The following is a 6,000-nucleotide window of genomic DNA, read 5'->3' on the forward strand; positions in this document are numbered from 1 at the left end:
GGTGATTTTTAAAGGTGTTGTGTGTCATCTGGAATAAAACCACACACTGATAAACAGCCATTAACACAGTGTGACCAACATGCTGATAGAAACAGCCAGACAAGCTGGCAAGGGTCATGCACACACGGCTCTCCTGCACAGTGCCCAGGCCTGGCATATAGTGTTAAGAGCTGCATTAAGGAAGCCATCTACTGGTCCTACAAATGCTAGGAACTATGCTTCACATATGGTGCCAGTGAATGGTGCTTGATCTATTAACTAACTCTCCACTACTCTATGTATATAGACATAGGGCATGCCTGTTAAGAGGGAAAGCCTTATTTCTGCCTCCACACATAAAGGTGCTATGGTCCTTGCACTCCCAGTGCTCAAGGGCTACCATGGGGAATAACTTCTCCAAAGCTCACAAGGAAGAGCAATTGCTCCCCTTTTTCTTGGCATCAGACAAGGGAAGATACATGCTGCCCCCTTTCCAAGGTTGTACAGGATCCCCTCTGGCCCATGACAGCTGAGGAACAAAGCAGCCAAGAGTTCCCGCTGGGTTTGCCCCATTTTAGAGATCACTTAGTGACAATCTGCCCAGAGATGGCTACATTTCAGTGGCAGGTGGGAAGCGATCTCGCTAGACACACACACGGGGATCCTTCAGGATGAAAGGTGCTCTAGACCTAGGGAGCTGTGATCCGATATAATGGATCATTTGCCCCTGTTTTATTGTACTCAGTCTTTTCCATTTTTTTTAAACACACTCTGCTTGATCTCTTATCCGTTGCTTATGGTTTAGCTAATTGCTTCTCTATTACCAAAAAAATAAGTTACAATCACCATTCAAACAGGAAAATCATTCAAGCAGTTGCACCATTTCATTCATGCCCCATCTGACAGCCAGTTATTTACAGTACAAGCGGCTACGTGATAGGTGTTTTCCATGCCTTCAGGAGGGATGGTGCTCTCCCCGCACTATAGAGCTCAGACCCGAAGGATAGACATGTAGACAAAAGGTAGGTGGCTGGGGAACGGTCGTCACTGTGTGGAACTGGATTCACTGTGAGCCGCACAGCAGAAGTGGGTCTTTAAGAGGTACTGTCAGATGGACCCAACAGCCAAAAATGGCAACCAAATTCTCCCTGGCTCAATAGCTCTTGCATAAGTCTCCTGCCTGGCACAACTGAGCGTCTCTCGATCTCTGCAGAAATACGATGAGGTTCCATCCTGCCATTCCAGCTCTTATTTCATACTGCTTCAGGGGTAACTGTGGCCATTAGTGCTGTCAGAGTAAGTTATGCCCTTTGGCCTCAAAGGCATCGATAACATTTATAAAAGGACAATGGCGTCTAGGCAGGACTAAGCCCGAGACAAGGACAACCTAGTACTGAAGAACGATTGTAAACAAGAAGGGTAACTTAGGCCCATCAAGAAACAGGCCAGGGAGAAGGGAGATGTCAGGGAAAGTATGGATACAGGAGAAGAAAATAGGAAAAAGTCTCTATATGAGAGGCAGTGTGGAGTAGTGGCTAGGGTGAAGGACTATAACTCAGGAGACCTGGGTTCTGCCACTATTTGCTGTGTTACCTTCAGCAAGTCGCTTTGCCGCCTTCTGCCTCTTCTTTAAAGTGACGGGAGATGCGTGGGTGAAAAGTGCTACGCATCACAATTCTTTTTTGAAAAAAGGAAACGTAAATGAGAATTGTACCCATTTGATTATATCCCACCTTCCACAGCCTTTCACGTCACTTTTCTTAGGGCAGCTTACACTTAAGTGCTGCTGTAGCGCTTAAGTGAAGACACTCCTGTGCTAATAGGAGAGCGTCTCCCGTGGGCGTAGTTAATCCACCTCCTCAAGAGGTGACAGCCACATTGCCGGGAGACACTCTCCCAGCGACATGGCGCTGTCTGCACGGGGGCTTTGGTCGGCACAATTGTTGCTTAGAGGGGCGGATTTTTCACATCCGAGCCATTGTAGTATAGACCCGGCCTTAGACTGTAGGTGCTCTGAGGCAGCAACTGTAACTTTGTTTGGACAATCCCGGGCACAGCAGGGCCCTGATCCTGACTGACCCAAACTTCTGGTATAGCATCGTTTAAATGTTGTGTCCCACTTGGTTTTTATTCCCTAAAAAAAAGGAAGGGATTTTCTGCTCCCCTGCTGCTGCCCAGACTTTCTGGTTGTGCGCTAAATCACCACTACCAGACACACTCGGGTGCAGGCTCCTTCTTCTCCTCTCTGTGCACATGCCTGTCCGCTGCTTCTTCAGTGTCAGCTGTGCCACGGCTGGTACTGCTCCATGTTCTCCACAGGAGTCCTGGGCAACCCACAGAAAACACAGTCGGCCATCAGCAAAACGGATGGTTCCCAGAGTGCTGTCTGTTACTCAGAGGAAACTGGGAAAGAGGAAGTCTGCTTTTCTCTCAGCTCTGTCCATTCTGGTCATTTTTAGGGGTTGTGTGTAGCAGGTGCAATATTTTCAGATGGAAATGTGATTCTCAAGTGGATGCTGTGTTAAGAATAACAAATCAATACAGGGAGTTTTCAGCTTTGGTGCCCACGTGTGGCTAGTCTGCTTGGGTGGCCTTTTCCACACCACCTCTGCACCCTTCACCTTCTCCTTTTGCCCCTTTTATGTTCCCCCCAAAATGCTTGCTCCCTTCGTCTTGCGTTCCCTCGCTAATCTTTGCTTCGGGATCATCCTCCTCCCTTATCATGTAAAAAAAAAAAAAAAAGCGCAAACGATGACAGCATGACACAGAGCCTGGAATTCATTTCCTTCGCAAAAGCACTTTTCCCTTGCTTTCTCGCTGCCTTTCCTGCCTCCCAGGTCTGTTGTATTTTCTCCGGAAGTTAGATTGCAAAAGGCTGGGCTTTGACAGCACACGCATTGTCTTGTCAGCAGAGCACCATGCATATGACTGGTGCTACTGATGGTGATTTTCCCAGGGTCACCTAGCAGGTCACTGGCAGAGCCAGTATTATTATTTTGCATACAGTATTAGAAAAGTAAGGAGCAGAGAGGTTAAGGAACTTGCCTGAGGTCACACAGCAAGTCAGTGGCAGAGGCAGGATCATATTATAGGAAATTCTGACCTATAATCCGATGTTCATTTTCTCTAGACCCATGGGTGAGCTCACATGAGTTCTGCTTCAGAAGAATCTGTGAAAGAGACAGAGGAGGGGTAGCAATTCTTCTAAAAAAATTAAGGATTTTATCCTACCATCAAAACACATCTTCAGCTCTCCTACAGTCATAGCCGAAACCTTCCACTCTCTTCAGATCAGCAGCATGCGTTGTAAAAGCGTAGATTTTCATTCACAGCTCAGATGAAGGTAGTGCACAGCTTGAAACTACAAAGTCAGAGACCTTTTCATGGGTGACATTTCCATCCCATCTGACGGCTCACATATCTTTCAAAGACATTGCAAATCAGCTACAAAGCCACGAGGAAACCCAGTCATTGTCACGGATAGATGCTTCACTGGGATACTGTATCCAGGAAGGGACAGATATTCAAAAGCAAGTGTCAGGTTCCTGAGATCACCTGTGAGGATTGTGAACAGCATAAAGCAAATCTCTCAGACCCAGCAGATCACTGATGCCATAAGGAAGGGAAATCCTGTTGCTCCCACTCCTTAACATCACACTAGGACTACTTCTGAAGACATATCTCATCCACAGGGCAACTCTTACCAGCTGTGTCCAGCTGATCTACTTCACTACAATTGCCAGGAACCCTGTTCAGAAGATGGAAATTCAGTGTTTGTAACCAGGATCAATTTGCATGGACCCTTAAGTCTGCCCTAAAGTCACTAGAACTCTGCAGGATCTTAAGGGACAAAATGATTCAGGCCAAGATTTTCACAAGTGACTTGTGATTTTGGGTGCCCAGCTTGAGCCACCTTTAAGGTCCTGATTTTCTGAATGGACTGAGCACCCGCCTTCTAGAAGTAAGGCCCCTTAAGCTGTCTCAAGTTGGGTCCCTCCCCCCTCCCCCCCGACCAAAAATCACCAGTCACTTCTGAAAATTGTGCCATCTTAGTCTCTTGCAATTGGATCTGCAAAGGCAGACCCCTGAATAGCTCTGCATCAGGCTTCAGGAGTCTGCTTCAGTGCAGGATTGGCCCCAACATTTCTCCCCCCAGATTTCTAATTGCTCCAGATTTCACCAGCATGAGCAGAAAACAGGAGACATATAATGCAGCATATTGCTTCCCTGAGGAGTCTGATTGTAACTTGTGACTTTGGGAATATGGCAGATGAGATGATTGGAGACCAGCTCATTGAGAAAACAACCATGCTTCGTGTAAGAGAGTGCTTACTTCTAGAACCACAACTTACACTAGAAAAAGCAATAACCATTGCTACTCAGATTGAGTCAGCTACAGCTGAAGCCAAAATAATGAGCCTGGATACAGGAGGCACAGTCCAGGCTGTGACTCCTTTGCAGAAAAGTTCACTATCGCTGCAGACAAACGATTACAACAGGAAAACTAATGGAAAACCACCGAATCAGCAAATTCAAAATACAGTAAAAGCATGCTTTCGCTGTGGATCCCCACAACACCTTGCAAGCGTCACAGGATGTCCGGCAAAAGTAGCTCAGTGCAATCATTGCAAAAAGATTGGGCATTTTGCTAAAGTATGTCGCAGCAGCCAGTTCAATCAACAGGTGCATGCAGTTACAATACCAGATGTTACTGTGCTGAGCGTGGACAAAATCACTACTGCACATATTCCAGAACAAATAAAGTGCACTGTAAATGCTTCCGCCATACCCTCAAGCAAATCACACTCGATGCAGCTAATGTTGGACACTGGCTCAGCAGTATCTATACTACCTGATTCCATCTATTTGCATTACTTTAAAGATGTGCCTCTTACTGAACCCAAACTTCACTTGGTGTGCTATTTGAAAAACCATATTCCAGTATATGGCTGCCTGCCAGCAATAGTTACTTTTGGTGATTGATGTGTAACTGCAGAGTTCTACATTGTCCACAAAGGCACTCCTATCCTTGGCAGAGATTTATTGGCTGCTTTAAATCTCAGGATAGTTAATGGACAAATTGATCTTCCTCAGCAAAGCACTCTTGCGGTACACACACCAGTTTCAGCTGGGACCCAACACCAGGTTGAGGAGAAACTCGGCTGTGCTTATGGGTTTCTGCATAAAGTTAAAATGCGGAATAATGTGATGCCTATACGACAGCAGTTATGGTGCTTACCATTTTCAGTCAGGGAAGCCGTTTCAGAGGAAATTAGAAAACTTGTTCAAAAGCACATTATTGAAGAGATTGACTCCTCAGAATGGGTTTCACCTATAGTAGTGACGCAGAAGAAGGGTGGAGGCATTCGCCTGTGTGTGGACTTAAGGGAGCCAAATAAAGCTATTGTGATCGACAGCCATCCTCTTCCTCACATAGAAGTATTTGCAGAACTCCGTGGAGCAAAGATGTTTTCTACTCTTGATTTGCAGAGCACATACTACCAGGTTATGTTGCATGAAGACTGCAGAGACCTCACAGCATTTGTTACACACGAGGGACTATTTTGTGTTTTAAACATGTTCCATACGGTCTTGTATCTGCCCCAAGTGCCTTCCAAAAAATGATGTCATTGATTCTGAAGAATCAGCATGGAGTTCAGTGCTATCTGGATGATATTATCATGTTATCGTTGGAAATACTTCTGAGGAGCATGACAAGAACCTGCAGTGTGTACTTAACTGCATCAGCAAAGCAGGCCTCAAGCTCAATAGGTCCAAATGCAAATTTAGACAAACTGAACTCTCCTTTCTGGGGCATACAATTTCACAGGCTGGACTAAAACCTGATCCAGATCATATCCTGGAATTTCAAATGCTCCTCCTCCAACAGATTTGCAAACCTTACGTTCCTTCTTGACTCTTACCTCCTGGTACGCCAACTTCATTCCCAATTATGCTTCTGTCATTGAACCGTTACGAGAATTACTACGGAGAAGTTCAACCTTAGTGTGGACAACGGAT

This window comes from Natator depressus, chromosome 17, assembly GCF_965152275.1.
Source record: "Natator depressus isolate rNatDep1 chromosome 17, rNatDep2.hap1, whole genome shotgun sequence".
Taxonomy (NCBI): Eukaryota; Metazoa; Chordata; order Testudines; family Cheloniidae; genus Natator; species Natator depressus.